Source organism: Macadamia integrifolia, unplaced genomic scaffold, assembly GCF_013358625.1.
Source record: "Macadamia integrifolia cultivar HAES 741 unplaced genomic scaffold, SCU_Mint_v3 scaffold779, whole genome shotgun sequence".
Taxonomy (NCBI): Eukaryota; Viridiplantae; Streptophyta; class Magnoliopsida; order Proteales; family Proteaceae; genus Macadamia; species Macadamia integrifolia.
In genome coordinates, this window is record NW_024870537.1 from 242,136 (window position 1) to 265,256 (window position 23,121).

At 41.2% G+C, this 23,121-nt stretch overlaps 1 long non-coding RNA gene across 1 annotated transcript; it reads left to right on the forward strand.

The window, feature by feature from the left end:
• The first annotated feature begins 12,774 nt into the window (after positions 1-12,774).
• LOC122069952 lies at positions 12,775-22,412 on the forward strand. Its single transcript, XR_006137609.1, has 2 exons — positions 12,775-15,079; positions 21,958-22,412. It is a non-coding gene; the product is annotated as an uncharacterized LOC122069952 (long non-coding RNA).
• The last annotated feature ends 709 nt before the right edge of the window (positions 22,413-23,121 follow it).

The following is a 23,121-nucleotide window of genomic DNA, read 5'->3' on the forward strand; positions in this document are numbered from 1 at the left end:
TTGGATATTTTGACCTAATCTGTTCTGTTTTCTGAGATCGATAGATGCATCTGGTTGTTCCTGATTTCTGTGGATGTTTGTTCACAATTTATGATCTGTTATGACCCTATTCCTATATTTGATTTAGTCCTTTAATCTGGGCTATATTCTGATCTCATAAATTCCAGTTTCTGGATTCGAAATTCTGATTTTCAAAAATCTGTTTCTTCCTTAATTCTGATCTGTTATATTGCTGCCTTACTTTGGCTATTCTTGGTTGTTCTTAGTTTACAAGTTCCTGTTGTTTGGGTCTAGTTTGGCTTCTCAAACCTATTCCTACATTACAACTGATCACTCTATTCAACAATATGCACTAATCACAGTTGAAAAGTGTTGGGTGAAGCATAGGAAGCCTCAGTGGGTTATCTATTAGTCAATTTACACATATCACTTTGTCCTTCTTATTGGGTACTTCGGAATTTCTAAACAAAGAATACAATTGGTGGAGGGCATGAGAAGGATTACCCATATTACTTTGACGTTGCTCCTTCTATGGCAGTGGTTGTTACCTCTAATAGTGTTTCTCCACTTCATTGCCAATATAGGCTAGGGCATTTGATGTAGATAAGTCACTTGAGCTTATTTTATTACAAATAAGCATTGGGTTGTGTTATGTATGTGTTAGGCCTTTGATCCTATGGGTTTTCTTTGAAATATGCCACTTTAATAGGCCCAAAATATGGGTAGAATGTAGGAAAACGGGATTTTGTTTATTAGTTTAATTAGTTGCTATTTAATTCAATAAAGGCCCATTAGGCCATTAGTTGGTTGTAAAGTCCTATATGGACTATTAGTTTGTTAGTACTACTCCATGTTGGACTCATAAAGTCAAGTCCTAGTCCTATTTTGAATTCCTAGTTGTAGTAGGAGTGTCTAGTCCTATTAGGAAACTAACTCCTAGTATGAGTATGATTGTAAACTTCCCCTCTATAAATAGAGAGACATATGTACCATAATTGGAAAGATTTGAATGAATGAATTATTAAGTGATTACTTTTTAGCTAAAAAAACTGTTATTGAGAGGTGAGATGCCTAAACCTTTGAGGGGTGTGATCCCTAAAATCTGAGGGGTGAGATACCCATTCCTTCATTCTCTTTCACCCTTCTCAACCCTCCATTGATTCTTCTTTTTCTATTTTTATTTTCTGTTTATTGTTATTAAAAGTTCAGACCTGCTAAAGCATACAAAATCAGAATCAGCCAGCCAAAGAGTTTTTGTTCTTAAAGCCAATCGACCTTCATTGCTACCCAAGTTTGAGATCTGATCTACAGATCCTTTGGAGGACTGGTTCTATACTCTAAGAAGATCAATCGATCCTCTCTTGAAGGTTATCTGAAGAAGACAAGTTGATGTTCCCATAGTTGTCATGGCGTCAAATCGATTTAAGGCGGTGGAGGGGTGGCTAATCGATTTGGCGATGAATCGCCCATTTTGGCGTTGCCATGGCGGTCAAATCGCCCGTGTGTCATTTTTTATTTTTTCTATTTTCTAAAATTATTTAATATGCTACTTTTTTATTTTTCCTATTTTTTAAAGTTATTTAGCATGCTACAAGCCTAGAATATATACCCTATAACATATAAAACAAACATTAAGTAACATCAAATCATCAAAAAAATCAACATAGCCATATCATGTCATCAAAAATCAACATAAATTATTGACTTATACAGTTATACATCAATTCATCACTCATCAAGTCATAAAAAATCAACATGTACATCACACAAAAGTAAAAATTAAAAGGCTAACCTGTGATTGAAGCTTGAAAGCAATGATTGGAAGTGAGTGAGCAACCTGAACAAAGTAAAAGGTATATATGTCAATATATCATATATGAATGACAGAATGAGAAATATATATTTGGAAACCAAAAAATAGAATCATTAGATCAAATGATGAGATAAGTGGCTAACCTGTTAAGCTATTAGTGACTTACTGAAGCAATAAAGCTTGATAGCAAATGAACTCAACATAAAAAAAAAACGTAACTAATCATCCAAGTTCAAGTTTAAAGTTTAAACAATACATAAAATCCAAACACTCAAACAGTCAAACACAAATAACTTAATCATCATAATCATCCAACAAATCAGCAGATGGCAGATTCCTTTGTTGTCCATTAGAAGCATTTGCATTTTCACCAAAGTTATCTATGACATCCAAGTCATCATTCACATCATCCTCTTCTTCCAAATCTTCTTCCCCATCTGATTCTGATGACTCCCCAACAGCCCTCCCTCTACCACGGCATGTGTAGCACAAATTTCCTCTAGAGGTTGATGATTGAGCTCTCTTGGGTCGATTGGGCCCCTCCATTGTTGCCCCCATTGCTCTACCAGCAACGTCCCATGTGAGATCAGCATCGGGATGGACTACATCATCCACTTGCTCGTCAATCATCCACTCACTACTCCAATCCAGTTCATCAAGCACAAGTGGATCATAATTTCTGTTGAGGAGATGCTTTTGTTGAAACCTTTCTTCTAGGCGGCGATTGTATTGAACATAGACTAGATCATTCAAACGTTGATGTTCCAGCCTATTCCTCTTCTTGGTATGAATCTGAATTCATAAACAATAGAGAACAACAAACAAAGTTATTGTTCAAAAAATAAAAAGTCTAAAATATGAAATAGATGTAATACCCAACTACTTACAAACTCAAATGTGCTCCAGTTGCGCTCGCAACTAGAAGAGGAGCAACAAAGCCCTAGAATACGTCTTGCAATCTTTGAAATCTCAAAAGCATGACCTCCAAATGAACCCCACCAAGTTACTATAAAAAATAAATATATATAAAAATAGCTAGATTGATATTTAATATATCACACAAGCAAAACAACTAAACAATGTACTCTACTTATTAGGACTCATGGTTGCCCGTGATCTAATTGCCATATCCGAGGCAAAACCACCTCGAGAATATCTATACAAAGTGGCTTGAGTATTTATCTTGTCTTGTAAAGCTGGTTCATGTATCATTCTTTCAATGACTTCATTAAATGCAAGCTGTAGAGAAGATGTAATTTGGTAGCCACCATCATCACCTTCCTTATAAGAAAAAAATTTACTAGGATTAAGAAATATTGCTGCTCCATACAAAGGACGCCCCATCTGAATCTCCCAACGCCAATTGACAATATCTAACACTTTCTTGTATTGCCTTTCTTTATCTCCAAAATTTTCTTTTATTTTCTTTTTTGCCTCATCCATGGCAAATTGAACCTCAGGTATAGAAGGCCTCTCATCACCATCCACAATCCTCAAGACAGTAAGAAGTGGCTTTGAAGCTCTAAGACAATTTTCCACACCTTTCCAAAATGCTACTGCAAACACCGTCTCAACCACTTTCTTCCCAGCTTCGGTCTTTACCAAATTAAACTAGTCCATTCTTCAGAAATAAACAAATGTCTCAAGTCATCTCTATGTTTTAACAAGCTTTGAAGTGTCAGAAATGTAGTTGCAAATCTAGTAGCTGTTGTCCTCACAAGATCCCTCCCATTTGTTCTAGCCCTCATTGCATCAAGAATGCGTGTGTGCCTGTAGATGAAGTTGGTTACTTTTTTTGCCTTACTTATCACAGTCCTATTAGAATTCAAGAATCCTATTTCCTCCAACATCAGGTCAATGCAATGCGCTGCACAAGGAGTCCAATACAGCTTTGTCCTCTTCTGCATCAGCATTGTATTGGCTAATTTATAAGCCGATGCATTATCTGACACAACTTGCATAACATAGTCCTCACCAATTTGTTGAACTTTGTTGTCAATCAATTCAAACTTCTCTGCAGTTTGAGATATACTAGATGCATCAACAGATTCCATAAAATAAGTCCCCTCTGGACAGTTAACGAGGAAATTAATTAAATGTCTTCCTCTTTTATCCGTCCACCCATTAGTCATTAGAGTGCACCGATACTGCTTTCAGTACTCTTCATATTTATTCTTCATCTCTGCAGTTCTATCTTTTGCTGCCTTTAACAATGGCACTCTCACTTCATGATAACTTGGGGGCTTATATCCTGACCCGTACTGTGCAATAGATTCTACCATCACCTCAAACCTCCTTGACTTAAGAGCATTGAATGGAATACCACACTGATAAACCCAGTCAACAATGTGATTATCAACTCTCTTTTTTTCTTCTGCTGATCTTAACCGGTTCTCTATAGTAGTCTGAGTACTACCTTTAAGATGCCTCTCAGCAACCACTTGCTCAGGAGTCCGTCTAACATGAGCATCCATGGGGCCCCTTACTTGTGGCTGAATGACTACTTTCTTTTTCTTAGCAGATGTCCCAGAGCTAGGAATAAGTCTAGAGGTTGTAGAAGAAGGAGTCCTACTAGACTATCTTTGACCTTCAACTTCTATATCAACATCCACATCAGCACCAGCACTAGCATCAACATCAATATCAACATCAACATCATCATCATCCAAAATGTCTTGCATCCTTTTCTTCTTATTGCGCATAAGAGCTGCATTCATCTCTGTAGCAATCGCTACAGTTGTCTTGGTACACTTAGCAACATCTCCATATCCACCCACCAAATGTTGCTTTAACCTTTTAATTCCACACTTGAGGTTTTTTCCACAAAGAGTGCATTTAACAAGGTTCTTGTCTGAAAGGTTAGGCCAATACCCATACTTCCACCCAGGGTCATTTGATTTGGCCTTCCTAGTTGGGTCTTTGGATGGATCATATGCAGCCGTGCTTATATTATCACTCCCACTACTACCAGGTCCACCAACAGTACCATCCATTATAAACTCCTATAGTTCTATTATCCTACAAGTTACAAAACAGAGTAACAAAGTATATCAAGTGTTAACCAATAACATTAACATGATAACATAAAAAAAAAAAAATCAAAAACTCACAAATCCAACTTAATCATTTCACTTAACACAACCAAGACCATTTTCAAGTTCTTATATATATTTTTTTTCAGCAATCTAAAATATATGATTTCCCACCTTCAGATCAAGCTCTAGATAGTAGATAACTAGATATACAACTAAAGAGGAAAACATATTATAAACATTGAAAAGGCTAAAAGTATAACAACATAGAACAGAAAAATGACATGAATCCATCTAAACCCATATGATAATTCCTACATTTCTTTCAACCCACCAAAAAACAAATAATAGAAGGTACTGAAACTAAAAAAATCAAAGAGAAACTCAAAGAACCGAAGGGCAGAGGTTGCAGAGAATAACCAACCGGAGCAGATAATAGAAGGCAAGCGGCATAAAAGAAAAGAACAAAGATCGAAGTTACTCGCAGGTGGGGCCCTTACCTGGTTGTCGCTCTTGCTGCCGGAGGAGAAGATGTCACAGGCGATATTGTATTGTGGTTGTCGTTCTTGCTGCCGGAGAAGGAGAAGAGAAGACATCGCTGTTGGTTGCTGCCGGAGAAGGAGAAGAAGAAGAAGTTGCAGGCGATGGTTGCCGGAGAACCAGTCCGGCTGTTGGTTGCTGCCGGAGAAGGAGAAGAAGAAGTGTTGCAGGCGGTGGCTGCTAGAGAAGGAGAAGAAAAGAAGTTGCAGGCGGTGGCTGCCGGAGAAGAAGAGAAGAAGTTGCAGCGGTGGCTGCTGGAGAAGGAGGAGAAGAGAAGAAGTTGCAGCGGTGGCTGCCAGAGAAGGAGAAGAGAAGAAGTTGCAGGCTTGCAGCGGTCGAGGGTTTTCGTCTCTTCGAGAGTTCGAGCTTCGATCGAGGGTTTTGGTCTCTTCGGCGTAAAATTGAAACATTACGCTGCCATATTATAATAAACAAAATGTTAGTAAAAAAAAAAAAAAAACCAATTAAAATATAATAAACAAAATATTGTTAGTACAAAAAAAACACAAAGTCGACCGCCTAGGTACTAAATCGTGGTATGGCGTCGCCATGCAGTCCATGGTGACCGCCAATTGCGAGAACACAAATCGTTGGACTGCCATGCCCACTTTTTACCGTCGGGACGCCAAGGAGCCGCCTAGGTGTCGCCTTGACAACTATGGAAAGAGGGGAATTACACACTTCACTAGTGCACAAACTCAACATTTTCATTCAATAATTCAAATCACTCTCAGTCTTCCATCGGTTACAACCTATATATAGAAAAATAGGAACATGAAATTAGAAACTTAACTGAAATGGAAACTAGCCTAAACTAGGAAACAACCATAAAAGGAAACCAATGCAAGGAAATAAATCCTAACTTCTACATTCAAATCTGGAAAATGAAAGGCATGAAATAAAATACTAAGTAACTACTAATTTTATTTTCAACCCTTGTTGGACCAAAACCTTGGGCTGGATCATTCTTCTTGGCTCTTGGCTTCCAAAGTCGGTCATGTTGGTCCAACCAGGTAAAGGCAGCTGTATCTGCATCAAAGGGAGAATGGATCTTCTGGTCGGCTAACACTTGGACAGGACAGCTTTCCAGATGAGGGAAGAAAAGGGGTAAGAGAAGAAGAGGTGAGGAATGTCTTCTATACCTAGGGGACAAAGGCAGCAGACAGGGTTGGCTGGGATATTACGATGGATAAGAAAAGATTGAGTGGGCAGGAAATTTGGCAGACAACGCCCAAGAGTAAAGCTATGACAGGGGGTGTGACCTTTGAATCAAACCACCTTGTGCCACGGAACAACCGGGGAGGGGCTTCGAATGAAAGACTAGGCGGAGGTAGAAGAGAAGGTTTCATTAGAGGAGGGGGGCCAGATGCACTTGTCTGCCCTTCCTCTAAGGCGAGGGGGAAGGGGAGGGAGGGGACCAGAGGTCAAGAAGGGGAGGAGGAGAGGTGGGAGGGGACCAGCCAGTGGGGGAAAGGATAGAGGAGACTAAGGCATTAGAAGAAAGGCCTGAAGAGTATATGACTCTAGGGGGATGATGTGAGAGGAGACCCGCTGGATGCCAGGGGTCCTTCCAGAGGGAGACGGATTGGCCATTACCAATCTTGAAGGAGATGGCAGAGAGGGCAAGGGGTCTATGCTCAAAAATCTTTTGCCAGATCCAGGAAGCATTAGAGACGGAGGGGGCAGTCCAAAGGGAGTTAGACTTGAGCAGACGAAAGTAAATCCAGTCAACCCAGAAACTCTTATGCTTGGACACAATCTTCCAGATGAGCTTAAGGATCCAAACGGAATTGGTGGTTTTGATTCTTTTAATCCTGAGACCACCTTCAGCTTTTGGAAGGCAAACCCTTCTCCCAACGTAAGGGTCTTAGGAATTTAGAGGAATCCAAGCCCCTCTAGAGAAGGAACAAAGGAGACCCTCAAAGGATTTACTTACTGAAGCAGGAAGGGCAAAGGTACCTGACCAATAAAAATAGACTGAATGACCGATCTAATCAAGGTAAGGCGGCCAGCAAAAGAGAGAAGTTTGCCTTTCCAGAGCTGAAGCCTTTTCCTAAGGTTATCCATTATGGGGGCACAATGGTGGGCAGAAAGCCTGGAGGAAATAAGGAGAGGTCCCAAATATTTGATAGGCAGGGAGCCAAGCGGGATACCAGCAAGCTAAGAGAGGGAGTCTCGGACATCGAGAGAAACACCAAAAATGAAGATATTGGACTTGAGGAGGTTAATGCTTAACCCTGAGATGGATTCTAAGGATTGGAGAGTGGACATGATAGTGGAGATGTAAAGAAGATCGATCTTGGAAAAGATCATGATGTCATCAGCAAAATCCAGGTGGGAGAGAAGGGATTTGCATTTTGGGGTGGGAGAAATAAGGTGGAGGTCAGTAATAGATTGAATGGAATGGGAAAAGACCTCCAAAGAGAGGGAGAAAAGCAGGGGAGAGAGGGGGCATCCTTGGCGAATGCCACAACCTGAGGGAAAGTACCCGACCGGGCTCCCATTCACCAAAACGGAGAAACGAGGGGAGGAGATGCAAGCATGGATCCAATGGGCAAAAGATGGCGGGAAAGATATATAGAGCAACACATTTGAGATGAAATCCCATTTAATGGTATCAAAAGCTTTATGAATGTCAATCTTCAGGAGGGCTGCAGGGGCATGGGTCTTCTTGTCAAAACCATTGATGATCTCGTGACAGAGGATGATGTTGTTAGAGATGCTTCTACCTGAAATAAAGGCCGATTGATTAGGGCTGACGAGGGAGTCGATGACTTTCTGGATCATATTGGCAATGAATATGTAAAGGAGATTACAGAGAGAGATGGGCCTAAAGTCATTCATGGAAACCACACCCTCTTTCTTGGGGATGAGACACAGGAAGGTGTGATTAATCCCCCTGATTTGATTCAGGTGGTAGAAGAAGCTACGCATCGCAGAAATAAGGTCATTTCTTATGGTGCTCCAACAAACAAAGAAGAAGCCCATATTGAAGCCATTAGGGCCCGGAGCTTTGTTGGATTTGTGGGAGAAGATGGCAGAGATAATTTCCTCCTCACTGGGAATGTATTGGAGAAAAGGAATAAAGTTATCTAGGACAAAGTTATTGAGGAGGTAATGGGGGATGGGGGTTGGGGCAGCAGGGGGAGGGGCTAAAGAGCCTCTGGAAGTGAGAGACTGCTTCCAGCTTGATGAGATCCGGGGTAAAAAGGTCAACCCCAAAGGAGGAGATAAGCATCAGGATGGAGTTGGCATTGTTCCTATCTTTGAGGGAGCGATGGAAATAAGCCGAGTTAGAATCTTCCACTTCGAGCCATTTGATTCGGGCTTTCTGGTGGAGGAAGCTCTCTTCCTGATCAAGAAGCTGAGAGAGGTCAAAAGCAGCAGCTTTCTCTTCCTCAGCAAGGATCGGGTTGAGGAGATCATGCTGGAGCTTGACTTGGATAGAGTGGAGCTTATCCTGACCAGAAGTGACTCGAGAGGAGATGTTCCCAAAGGTGGAGGTGTTCCAGAGCTTTAAGGCAAATTTCACTCTTGAGCCTACTGGTAAAAGCAATGAGAGGGGATGAGGAATGAGGGGTGTGACTATTCTAGGCATTATGGACAAGAGAATGGAAATCCGGGTGAGAGATCCACACGTCAAAGAACTTGAAAGGCTTAGGACCAAAGGAGCGAAAAGGGAGGACATGGATTGAGATAGGGCTATGATCAGAGATCCCAGGGAGACCAAAGTAGGCATGAGAAGAGGGGTAGGAATTAAGCCAGGCTTCATTAAAAAGGGCCCTATTAAGCTTACAAGCCATCTGGAGATTGCCGGCTCTTCTGTTGTGCCAAGTGAGCTTAGCCCCAGACCATCTGAGGTTAGTGAGATTGAGATTATCAATGCAATTATTAAAAGAGTCCACTGCTTGAGAATCAATACAGTTACCCCCCTGCTTTTCATGATTGAACCAGATAACATTGAAGTCTCCAGCAATGCTCCAAGAACTGCAACCAATAGAGTTGGAGAAGGAAAGAAGATCATCCCAAAGGGGGAGATGGAGAGAGGCCCGGTTGTGAGCATAAATGATGGAGAGAAAGCAAATGAATGGCCAGAATGGTGAGAAATGGAGATGTGGATAGCTTGAGCTGAGGAGGAAAGACAAGAGATGTTGAGGAAGGAGGGATCCCAAAGAATCTAGATCCTTCCATTAGGACTATGAAGATAATTGGCTAGAAAGGACCAAGAGCGAGCGATTGACAAAGCAATGCGGGAGGCATTGGATTCCAGGGCCCTAGTTTCAAGGAGACAGCAAAAATTGGACTTCGAGGAGCGGATACAAGATCTGATTTCCGATTGTTTAGCCGAGGAATTAAGACCTCTGACATTCCAGATGGTCCAGGGAATCATTTGGAACTGGGGTGTGTGGGCATCGAATGCTTAGAAGAGCTACAAGGGGTGATGGGAGTGGGAAGGCAAAGGCTTGAGGGGGCAAGGGTTCTGCAACTGTAGCCAATGACAGGAGTGGTGTTGGGGGTGTTCGAAGATATGGTGATAATGGTAGAGGCTTTGGGTTTTTGTTTTCTAAGGTTCAGAGTGGAGGATTTGGTGGTGATGGTGGGAGATGGCTTAGTGGAAGTGGGTTGGTTGGGGTGGTGATGGGCAGGGGTCACGGCCAAATTGGTGTCCATGGAACCAGCCAAAGTTGTGTGTCCAGTCAGAGGCAGAGTTACAGTAGTTGTGGGGTTAGAACATATCCTTTGAGGTATAGTGCAGGGGTTCAAAGTTCCAGAGGACCAAGGCAACGTAATGGGGGGTATCTTCAGTGTCTTCAGAAGCCAGACTATTCTGGCGCTGGCAGGAAACCAAAGTGGGCGGCGATTCCGGATTGCAACAGGGGCCTTTCGAGGCCATCTTCAGTGAAGAGTAATGAACCAGGGTGGAGGAAGAAGCTTCATGGCCTTCCAAGGCCAGATGAGGCTCAGAATGGAGGATCTAAGTGTCAAAGATGACAATATCTTCAGTTGGAGCAGGCAAGGCATCGTGCAAAATGGTCGGAACAAGGTTGGTAGCTGGATGAGAGATGTCGACAGAGGGAGAGCTCAGGGTCGCAGCACTTGAAGGAGTCAGGTGAGGCAAGGTATCGGCGGCAGCGAGCAAAGATGTGTAGAAAGCAGAGCTTCGGCCATCAAGAGCAGGCCGAGAGGGAACATTGTCGGGTGGAGAAGACAGAGTTGGTGGGTTGGTTGGGTCGGGTTGCGGGTCGGTTTGGGTATTAAGGTTAATAGGTTGGGTAAATGGGTGGGTCGGGTTGTAAAGATTTTCAGGGTAAAGGGGGTGGTCCGATGGATATTTTGAGAATTGGTTTAGCATATGGAACGGAAGAAATTGGCTTAAGGGGACAAATGTCGGTTCAGGGTTGGACCGGGTTGGTTGGACCAAGGATAATTGGATATAAGGAGTCAATGAAGTGGGGTCATTCACCAGAGGTAGAAGATGAGGATAGGGTTGCAGAGGCAGGGAGAGGTAGCAGAGGCGGAAGGGGGGGTTTAGGGATGAGAGCAGCGTCATCCAAGGGCTTAGAGAGACCCATCTAACCTTCAAGAAGCAGAGTTACCAATAGTGGAAGAATATGCACAGAGGCAAAGTCGCTAGGGCAAATAAGATCATCAGTCACCGTGTCAGAATCTAATGTCGCCAGAACCGAGAAATGGTTGTGACCACCGTGTAAAGTTTCCGAAGATGGACCAGCGGGTAAAGACTTCGACGTGGGATCAGAGATCTTAGGGTTCACGTCCGTCGGCGGTTGAGGAGCTAAATCTTTTTTCGACAACACAGGGTTGCGATTTCTCCTTTACCTATTTCTGTTTCTTGAGACAAAATTCTGTGGGAGCTTCCAACTGAGAGAGACCATTCGATGTATCATCTGTCCCAGTGATATTCAAGTTGGAGAGGGTTGTTGAACATCAGTGACGACTTTCATGCACGAAGAGGATTTGTGTCCAAAACATTTGCATATTGAACATGCCGGGGGGCACCCATTCTTAGGAAACATCTTGAACAAAAGAATGGCCTTCACTATTCGATACTATGACAGAGGCAGGGAGATCATTTCCAGCTTGGACCTCTATACAAATTTGAGCGAAAGAGATTTTGTCCATTTTTTTTTTTTCTGTTCTTATGTCTAAGTATAGAGGTTTTCTAATGAGCGAGCCAACTGTGCTTAACCCCTTAACACACCAGAAGTGAAGGGGAAGGTTGGGGAATGAGACCCCAAGAAGAATGGACGAAGGCTCAGGTTTTGAGAATGATGTTTGAGCATCCCGCTGCCTCAAGAATATGGGCTTCTTCCCAACGTACCAGGGGCTTCTATCAATGACAGTAGATTTGTCAGATTCAGAGTCGAAGTTGAAGATGAAGGTCTCGTTATCGAGCATAAAGGTGGTCACAGAATATACAGGCTTCCATTGCTTCAGCAGGGAAGCTTTGACCAGGGAGAATGGAGGTCTGCTTCCCAGAAAAGTACCTACTATGCAATTCTTCCACTTGAGGATCTCAGCATCAAGAAGGCCAGGAGGGCAAAGGCTGACAGGGGTAGAATCGAGGATGGTCGGAGGGTGATAGTGGAGGGTGTGGCCAGTCGAGGAAGGTATGGAGGAGAGAGGGGTAGAGGAGGGGAAGGGGGAGGTGACAACTGAACTCCAGGAGCGGCAATCAGTAGGAGGTTGAGGGTGAGGCTGGGTTGGCGAGGGGAGAGGCAGTAAGGGATCAGGAGGTTGTGGAGGGGAGGCGGCTGGGGGTAGGGAGTTCCCGGCAGCAGTGACCGCTGGAGGGAGAGAGGGCATAGGGCGGAGCTACGGCATACGCTCAGGGGGAAAAAAGGAAGGATCCGTTGTTGAGTCAAAAATTGATATTTTGAGATGTCATCCTTGATATTTTGAGATGTCATCCTTGATATTTTGAGATGCATTGAAAGACTTGTGGAAAATTGTTTTCCCGTCACAATATACGAGGAAGTTGATGGACAGTATGGGCAGTCCACTTCATCCATCACACATGATGGTAACTCTATATTGAGGCCACTTATATTTGAACTCTTTGATATATTCATTCACCTCTTTAACTATGTCATATAAGTAAGGCCCATTAATTTCATAAGGTGTGGTTGGCTTAATATTTTTCCCACTGTTGAATCTCCTTAACCATAGCCTTGAAGTAGGGATCTTTGGCTTTGTGGGGTGGAACCATAGAACTATGGAACCACCTAGTGATTGCTTTGCCTATCTCTTTGCTCAATGTCTTAGGCTGTGATAGTGTTGAAGGTGGTGAAGTTCCAGGCCTTAAGGGCAGCTTTGACATTCCTAAGCTTTGGAGAGAAAGCAGCAGGGGGGGGGGGGGGGGGAGGAATGGGCCTAATAGGAATATTCTAGGCCTCAGGAACAATTGGATTAAAATCCGGGTGAAGGGTCCACATGTCAAAGAATTTGAACGGCTTGGGACCAAAGGAGGAAGGAGAAAAAACATGGAGGGAGATAGGGGAGTGGTCTGAAATCTCAGGGAGATCGAAGGTAGCGAAGGAAGAGGGAAAGGAGGTCAGCCAGGATTCATTTGTAAGGACTCTATAAAGTTTGCAGGAATTCTGTTAGAGCAAGATCGGCGATTGTGCCAAGTGAAATTGGCACCAGACCAGCAGTCATACCAATGTCCTCTACGCAGAGAGCGTTCAGTGCAGCATAATAGGCTGTAAGAGACAAATCCTTCTGAGTAATCTTGCGAATCTGTTGGCGGAGCTCATAGGTTTGTGGATAATTACTGATCTGGGCATAAGTTGCACAACATTCCATAACTCCTTTGCTTAATTCATAAGAATGAAGCTAGAACTGATTGCTAGTTCCATGGAATTAAGGAGAAAAGACATGATGAGTGCATACCAAGTGTTTTTTGCAGTACAAGGCATAGGGGTGTCACTATGTAAGTACCCTGAAAAAATGGTTCCCATGAGGAGTCAGAAGGCATAACCTGGACCAGACAAGGTATTAGACCCATTCAGTTTTGTCAGACCCGGCTGGAGGGAAGGGTTATGGCCATGAGTTCCCATGCGACTCACCTCACTATGCCCAAGTACCACTATGGTGGTGCCACTACTTTCCTCCATAGTGTCGGATTCAAACAAGTAATGTGTTCGTGGGAAAAAACTGATACGAAAAGGTTGGAAAGTTGTATCGTAGAAGAAGCCCAAAAATACTCCTTGGAAAGGCTGACTATTGGCAGGATGAAAGCTGCATGAGTGGGGATGATGGCGGCAAAGACAGCGGGACTTCTGGTGAGCAAGGAAAGGTGACGAGGGCTGCTGGGGTCAAATGCAACACTAGCAGGAGGCAGTGAAGGCTGTTGTGTGGCGTAGTAGTGTTGGTGAGGGCGTCAATGGCCGCTGGGGTTGGTGGTAAGGGCAAGGGCCACAGGAGGTCCAGGCAGCGGGGGGCAAAGGGCTGCAGGACTGCCGGCAGCAAGGTTGAAGGCCACTGGCGGCCTGGCAGTGAAGGGAGAGGGCCACTAGGGCTGGCGGCTCAACTAAAAACCAAAAAACTTTTTGGGCTTTGTCAAGGCCCACTTTATTCATAGATAATAAAAGATACAAATAAAGTATGTTAGGTGAGGATGACTCATCCTTGTCCTAACATACAGACATACGAAATACATTGAATCTAGACACATATTAACATACATTGTTGTGACCCTTAATAGCTTGAGTTTTTGGGATAAACGGTTGTGACAGTGTTGAAAACTTGAAGGTGGTTTGTTTCAATCCCTAGCTGGATTCCTATGTGGTTTCTTTTCTTCTTTCTTCACTTTCCTTCTTTCTGCTTCCTGTTTCTCTATTTTGTGTTTCAGCAACCTGACTCTAACCCCACAACCAATCCCCCCCCCCCCCTCTAACCCCTATAATTTCACTGGAACACCACTATCAAATGAACCCTTAACAGCCCAGTCTAAACCCATACAGACCCTAGCCTATTGGACTGCTTTTATCGTTTCTATTTTCTGATGTATCATGACAGATTCTATTACATTCACTAGAACAATAAGAAACCCTATTCATACCCAAACATTGTTAATGCGTCAAAACCTGATGTTGGGGTAATCCTAATAACCTAGTTTCCATACTATCTACCCGATTGCTTTGCAGGGCTTTTTGGCGCTTCATTTCTCTTTTTTTTCTTTTTTTCTTTTTTTCCTTTTTTCTTTTTGGCATGTGTTGTGGTAACCTAATCTTGAATCATCATGGCTTTACAGATGTACTAGCCACATTATGTAATGCTGTATTCTGATGGTTGGAAGTGCCCCATGTGGCTTCTAATATCATAGCATGATCCTATCAAATGCTTATTTTAAATAAAAAATAGGAATCTGTATTTTGAATTGGATAAGGAAATGTGTTTACAACGGATGTTTTTTGAGTTTGAAGGGGAGGATTGGCATCCCTTTTAGTTCCTGCAGTAATCTCAAGTCATCAGAAACTGGATCTACAGCAAATTGGAAGGTGAAATGGGGCCATTATCTTTCAGGGCTTCCTGGTAGGGACCTACTATCAGATATTGAGGAGTTGGATATTGGATATCTTCTTGACCTTAGATCTGTGAGGTGATTGATGGGGTTCAGGTTTGCCATTGGCATTGGGCTCATGGTTGATTGAGGAAGTACCACTAGAAACATGTAAGACATCATGATTTATTTTTCCTTTTTTGCTTCTACCATATCTCAGCTGTGCAATATTTACATAAAAGGGCATATTCAAGCTTTTATGCATTGTTAACCGAAAGCGAGGTGAGAAGTGAGAAGCTAGGGACTTTTGCTGAAAAGAAGTGAGAAGTGAGAACCGAGAAGCAATCTTCACCACCTTTTAATAAACTTTTATGCGACTATGATTTCAAGTTTAATGATGGTTATTAGGTTAGGGAACAACTTTAGCAACTCTTAATTTTGTGAACCCCAAGGGGGTAGCCAAGTTGGCAAGGGACCTTCGCCTCGGAAGCGTGTGGTTCTGAGTTCGACTCCTCTTACCTCCTTGGGGCTACTCACACGGGGGTGTTTAGTGTTCTTCACTGCTTTCAATGAAAGTTGAATGGTTCTCATTCAACCTCGGTATAACCAAGTCCATATGATTGTGGGGTCAGTATGGGCCCACGGGATTAGGCAGGCCAAAGTTAGCAAAAAAAAAAAAACTCTTAATTTTGTGAATTCTTGAAACAAGGTGATCATAGAGTTGAGTAAGTATTACAGCTGATAAAACTTGTAGTTTTTTTATCAGAGGAAAAGAAAATTCATTAAGAAGATGAATAGCTAAGGCTCTCTTTGGTACGATTTATGTTTCTATTTATCTTGGTTATTTATATTTTTTTGAGTGTTTGATTTGATTTATAGTCCTTATTTATATTTATTATAAATTAAGATAAATCACAAATCACAAATTGCTGAAGAGCTATTTGTGCTTTGTGTCCACAAATCATTTATTTTTATTTGTGAGCTAACTGTCAATGGTCACGTGCAACAATGGCCCAACAACAAAGGTTAGATAGGTAATTTGTCACACTCCGCTCCCAACACTAGGATACCAGCGGTGTGAATAAGACGCTTACCCGTCTTATGTCTTTACCAGGATCTCTGATAATACCATAACTGTCAAAATCACACAGTACTGACTAAATAATCGTAGTGGAATCAGAGTAAGTATAGCAAAATCATGTAATCAAGTTCGGGAAAACAACTAATGTTAATATATTACATAATAAAAGTTTATTCTTGTCACATCTGTCAAAACATGCATGTAATAACCCAAAAAGAATACCATCCAAAAACACGGTATCAAAGATGACGGTAGACAATCACTCGGCTTAAGGTGCGGAGTATGCACAGGTATCATAAGCACAATCAGGATCGTGCTCCTTGGCTTCTGGTGTCTACCAGTCACTAGCTCTGTACTCAAGCATAGAGTAAGAAGTGTCACTGCCCAGTGGCACGATAACACTGCATCATCTAAAAAGTAACATGCACATGGTGTGAACTCCAACTAGCTCAGTGAGGAATGGGATTCATGCAAGCATATACATATAGTCCATGATGCGAGAATGATGCGATTCATTTCACATTAAACCATATACCATACAACTAAGTACGACGCGTTAGGTTGTATCCCTGGTCCCGGAACTTGTACATCGGTCACCCAGCGATACAAACATTAGTCTGGATAGGAGCCTGCCGATCCCAGAATGCAACCATCGGTCACCCAGCAAACCCCTGATAACCCCCTCCTTGCAGTCACAACATCGAAATTACCATCGGCCATGCTAGACTAGTTTTCACCTCCGATAACAATCATATTATACCACGGAAGTGGCATTCTGAAAGGATTCATCGAACATACCACAGTCGGGTTATCCAACACCTTACCCCCTGTTTGCAAGGGATCGTAGTATAGGGAATGTGACCTAACCATAATAAGCTACATGCCTTGTATATAGATAAAAGTAGTGTGGAATACAATACCGGAATTAACCATCAGCCACGTCAGATCCATGTCTAAGCATATCTAGCATACAAGTAGTCAAGTATGGGATATGCAATATCGGAATTACCATCGGCCACAAACCTCACCCATATCCAAGTATAGCCATGGAGTATACGATACCAGAATTACCATCGGCCACAAAGTGTATCCACAACTATAGCTAACTCTAATGTGCACCCAATGCATTATGCAATCATTCACATGGCGATCATGGTACCGAACCACCTCGGCCACATCGGATCTCGTCACACGGTTCACAACATATATATAGTTCAAATAAATCACATATGTTGTATAATTCATAAATAACTTAACATGTTATACAATTCATAAAAATCATGCGAGCAATTGAAATTATCTACACATGATTGCTATGGTATGCACGCAGTTCTTTAATGTTAAAACACTCCAAAAATAAAGTCAGACCACCACTCACCTTGTCTGTAGACCGGTGGATGGTGAAATTTCAAAGTTGTAATTCCGATGTCAAACCCAGTAGGCCTCACCACTTTGTGATTGTCTCTGTCCTAGGTACAAGGGTAAATGGGCGGTAACGCATGTCGAAAGCATCTAGGGGGGACCCACAAGGTTTGCCCCAAAAACTATAAGAACAGTCAATTTTGACAGTTCAGTACCAGTCACCGGATCTTAGGTTCAAGTCATCAAATTTAACCTTGTTGTTTTCAGTGAACCTAGACACTAAAAGCCTAGCAGTACGATCCTGATTGTGCTTGTGATACCTATGCATACCTGTACCTTGAGCCGAGTGATGTTCTGTCGTCATCTTTGATACCGTGTTTTTGGATGGTATTCTTTTTGTGTTATTATATGTATGTTTTGACAGATGTGACAAGAGTAAATTTTTGTTATATAATATATTAAAATTAGTTGTTTTCCCAACTTGATTACATGATTCCGCTACATTAAACTCTGATTCCATTGTGATTATTTAGTTGGTTTGGTATTGTGTGATTGTGACGGTTAAGGTACTGCTATCAGAGATCCTAGTAGAGACATAAGATGAGTAAGCATCATATTCACACAACTGGTATCCTATTGTTGGGAGTAGGATGTGACAATTTCATTTCTATTTTATAAATCCCACTCCTTGCTTCACTATTCTTCCCCAAAAAGGACCCTGCGATGTGAATCCGGACTGGTGAATCTCTCTCTCTTAGGTGTGGAGGTGGAACGTGAAAGTCTGTCTTGCTGTAGCAAAAGCCATTGACGGGTTTAGTTTTATCTTCTCTCTCTCTCTCTAACACTTGCCATACATTTCCATCGTCTTCTTTCATCGATGATGATCAAAAAATTAACGAGTAAGAACTTTGACTCTGAGAAGAAGAGCCAGAAACCCAGACCAGGGACTAGGGATTTCTCTTATTCGGGATCTGCTTCCGTTCTATTGAAGAAGATTTTTTGGGACTCTAAATACTCTTTCTCCTCTTCCTTGATTGTGAACAGAAGTCTTGATGGCCCATGCAACACATGCCATTTCAAAGGGTTATCGGGTCCTGATGAAGAGTCCATCAAGGGAACTGTCGGGGCTGAGGTTGGCTCCACCTGAGACTGGTTATTCCAGCAGAATAAGTACATTAGCTCCTTGGAAGTAAGAGGGTTGTTGGTACTAGTGGTGTAAGGTTCACTAGAAGTGTCACTCTATGGTGCCGGAGTTCCGTCATCGGAATCAAAGCTTGGTGGACCTGCTGATTCTTCGATTAATTATAGAGGAAAAGAAGTTTGGTGGATCGGATGATTACTCGGCCATACGTGAAAATTGATCAAGGCTGGTAAATGAGCAGGGAAAGCTGATAGTGCCCAGTGCCCACAAAGTGTTTGAACAAATGTGAGAATGAAATGTTAGACTTGGAATCCTATGATGATCAGAAGTTTCAGGTTTTGAGAAAATATTCTATGAATAACAATAACCAAACATATTTTTAATTATACAAATATTAACCAAACAATTACTATTTAAAGTTCAGAATTTATTGTTGCAAACAAGGGTATTAAGGCGGTGAGGCGACCGAGGCATTTGAAGGTCTTTCGGAGCGTTTTGGTGATAAGGCGGGCATAACGCGTCGCCTTATTGAATAAAGCGATCCTGTGTTATTTATTTATTTATTTTTTTAATAAAACCATTCTATTTGACTCAAATCCTAGTTGAATCTTACTATTCATATGCTAAATAAATATTAAAGGTTCATACTTCATACCAATGCAAGATATTCATCAAGAAAACAAATAAAGTGAATAAACTAAGTTCATCTTCATCAATCATCAATCATCAATCATCATCGTAATATATTAACATATAATATAATTACATAATTATGAAACGAAATTATTAATATAAAGAAAAGAAGACTTAAAATATGCAAGTATTTTAAGAGAAGAAGAGAGAAGATAGAACTCCATTCACTGGTTGAATTGAGAGAAACATGCATGAACAGAAATATAAAGTAAGGGACAGAAATAGAAGGTAATGGCAGAATTCAGAATTCATATAAATTCATAAAAATTGGCCTTAGTAGTTAGTTCCTTGAGACCTCCATGTCCATTTGTAAAAAAGGAAGAAGAAAAGAAAAAAAAAAAAACAGGTAGAGCACTAAGCTCTCACCGTAGGATGAAGAAGAATGAAGAAGAGTAAAAAGCAAAAAAAAAGGGAAGAGCTCGCCGTAGGATGAAGAAGAAAGAAGAAGGATAACAAAAACAGTCAGAGCTTTGAGCTCTCACCATAGGATGAAGAAGAATGAAGAAGAAAGAAGGGAGAAGAATGAAGAAGAAAAAAAAAAAAAAAATACAACATACCTAGAGAGGGGGGTGCGAAGCTTCGCCGGAGAAGAATCCTTGCTGCCGTAGTAAGAATCGAAGGAGGAAGGCTCGCCGTCGGCTAGTAAACCCTTGAGAAACCCTTGCATTTGTGAATTGTGTTTTTCTTTTGGTTGAGTTTTAGACTTTAGTTTTAATAGACTTGATTGCATGCATCTCAAGTGTATCCTTCTTCATACACTTTCCAATCGCGAAATAATGTTTGGAATCTCTGTAAATCAGTTTTAAAAACCAAGTTATTTTTAAAATGTACATAAGGCATCATAAGGCTCATAAAGCGGTGCCTTATAACTCCTTATTGGTTAAGGCGGTCGCCTTATGAACTACAACTAAAGCGGCCTATTGCCTTACCCTCTTGGAACCGCCTTAGCGCCTAGGCGTCGCCTTGGTCGCAAATGATTTTTTAAAAATAGCTAATAAATACAGATATAAATTATACCAAAGAGAGCCTTAGCACATCAGTTTCCAGATTAGTTATATTTATGTGAGAGAGTTTATTAATAGTTATGTATGCTAACTGACGCATAAGTAGGACCACCTTGTTCGTAGGCCTGAGCCAAAAAACAGGTATAGACAAGAAACTATGAACATCCAAAAAAGGGGGACTACGCTCTAAGGCCACAATGTGGTACTACTGTAAATATTGCGTGATTAGCTCCTCTGAATCGCTCCAAATTTCCCCTACATTCCACCCATCAGTATGCGCCTGTTTCAGCCCATAGAGAAAGCCCCTTGTTTTTCCGGTCATCATGTAATCGGCAAACAATGAGACACATCTTCCTTTGTTAATAATGCACGTTGCCCAACCAGAAATATTTTTAGTAGCACTAGTTACAGCCAAACAAACAAGAATATGTGAGGTTAGAATAGGGAAGCATATTGTAGCAGGAACTGTAGGTTGAGGAGAATTCACCTGGTTTAATATAATTCGACAGTAATGATCAGTCCATTGCTTGGTAAGATTGAGGATGGAAAAGAGGTTAGGTTTTTCCTGGGCATAAATGACTTTGTTTCTTTGTGCCCATAAAAAATAATGAGTTATAATAAAAGTAGTGAAAATTTTCTTAAGATCATTATCAATCAGGTATAGTATTAGAATTAAAGAAATACAATATAATAGCCTTAAAAGAACAGGAACATAAATTTTCAGTTCTTAAACCCAATGGGCCAGCTGCCCAGATTCTCTTGAACAATTCACAGGAGAGAAAGATGTGCCAAAGGGATTCATGTTGATTGTGGCAAAGACCATAATTTGGGTCTACATCCATGCATTTGCCCAATATATCTTTGGTGGGGATTCTTCCAAAAGAAACTCTCAAGAAAAAGATCTTAAACTTTGGGTAGATATTGAGTTTCCAAAAGAAAAGCCACCAATGTGAGCAAAGAGACAAGCAAGTACACCTGTTTGACATTCTACTTGGGTTAGTATGTAAACTAGATTTTAAAAACTTAGAAGCCATCTTGGTGGTAAGAATCCATTTTTTTTTTAAGAGATGACACCACCTTCTATCATTGTTAGGGGAAATTGGAATTTGCATAATATTATTCACTAGGCGTATAGGAACCATAGATGATAGTAAACTTGCATTCCAGGTATTACCCATAAAGAAATCACTAACCCACGTTAAAGAAGTTGAAATTAGGTAGACTGAAATTGGGAATGGATGGGATCCATGGATCATTCCAATACCTAGTTTTGTTCCCATTTCCAATATTCAGAAAGACCATTTGCTTTAAAGTTTGTAGAACTTGTAGTTGAGAGTATGAGTTACTAGTATATTATATTTCTACATAATTTGTACGGAGTCCCCATCCTCAGACGAACTGTGAAGTCCAATCACACGAAGGGTCATACAACAATTTGATGACATGGTAACATTTTCTTCAGTGATACCAAATCGTACTCTTGTGATGAGTGCCTCTTGAATTCTTCAAATAATACTGTGCAGCAGTACCTATAGAACATTAAACAGAGAACATAATCACTTCAAATTAAAACGATTGGGTCAAAAGGAACAACATTCTATCTAAACATATAATATATAATTCTTTGGCACCTATCTTAGAGCTTAGCTCGTCTCTGCAAACTATTTTTTTTTTTTTTCTCTACAATTTTGGATATGAAACATTTGTTGAAGATTTGTCATAATTGAGTTCTTCCATTCTAATGGAAATATTCCTCGGTTATTTGTAGGATGAGAAGGATAAAAAAATCCGAGATCTATATAGTGAGCTGGAGCGTGAGAGACAACGAACTACAGCCATTCAAGAACAGCTACATATGATCTTGAAATTTCTAGAGGAACATGCCCAATACGTATCAGTAAGAGTCGAAGATATTGTTAACAATATGAGACAAATTGAGTCTGCAGGCCTAGAAAATTCAAACCACAGATGAAGAGGTAGTACAATTATATTTTTCTGTTGATGTCCTTTTTCCCTTTACTATATTGGCAATTTTAACTTCAGTAGTATAGGTAGGTTGCAGCTCTAGTCTGTAGCTGTGGTCAGGCTGGATAAGATGATGATGCAATATGGTGTCTTGCAGTTGGATTTGGATTGTAATTCTATTGTCAGTGGTAAGATCACTATCTGTAGACAAATACCTACTGGAGAGTTGAGAGAGCAATGCATAAAGCAGATTGACCATTTGAGAGCTTCCATATAGCCATTTAAGGTGGTGATCTTCAAATTTTGCAGATGGATTGGATTGGTCACAACCAACCATAGGACATCAATTGGCATTTTTACTGATGTGAGGGATGGCTACAAACATATATGGGGGAAAAAACAGAAAAATGTAGCATAGTAGTGGACGTTGTGCTAGCTGGGTAGATTAAGTGTCTAGGTTGTTTTATTAGTCATTCTGGTCAACCGTTTTGATAAGTTTAGAATGTTCTATAGGATTGTAAGGCATTCCCAGAGCCAATGCGGTTGTACTCCTTCCTTGTGGCCGAGCCAGTCCACCATGTTCTTCAGCGCACAATTGTTTTTTTTTTTTTTTTTTTTCTTTTCTTTTTTTGGGGGGGGAAGAGGGTGATGGTCTTTTCATGCCTAATAGAGGGTCTAGGCGGGTAGCATATGTTTTCCTTATATCACCTGCAAAAGAAACTTTGCACAAAATTCTACCAACTTGTGCACTCCATTTCGATTCACACATTTGGGTTATGGGAATACCATCAATCATTGTACTCCCCACTAATTGATGCAACCCTTTACATTCTTCACCTTTGATCATGATTAGACGGAGACATGAGACTTTCATTGCTACACTTATAATGGAAGTTTTAAAACCCTTAAAGTGTCTAATTGAATAATAGAAATTAGATTCCTACGCCATCTCTGAAACATTCTTCAC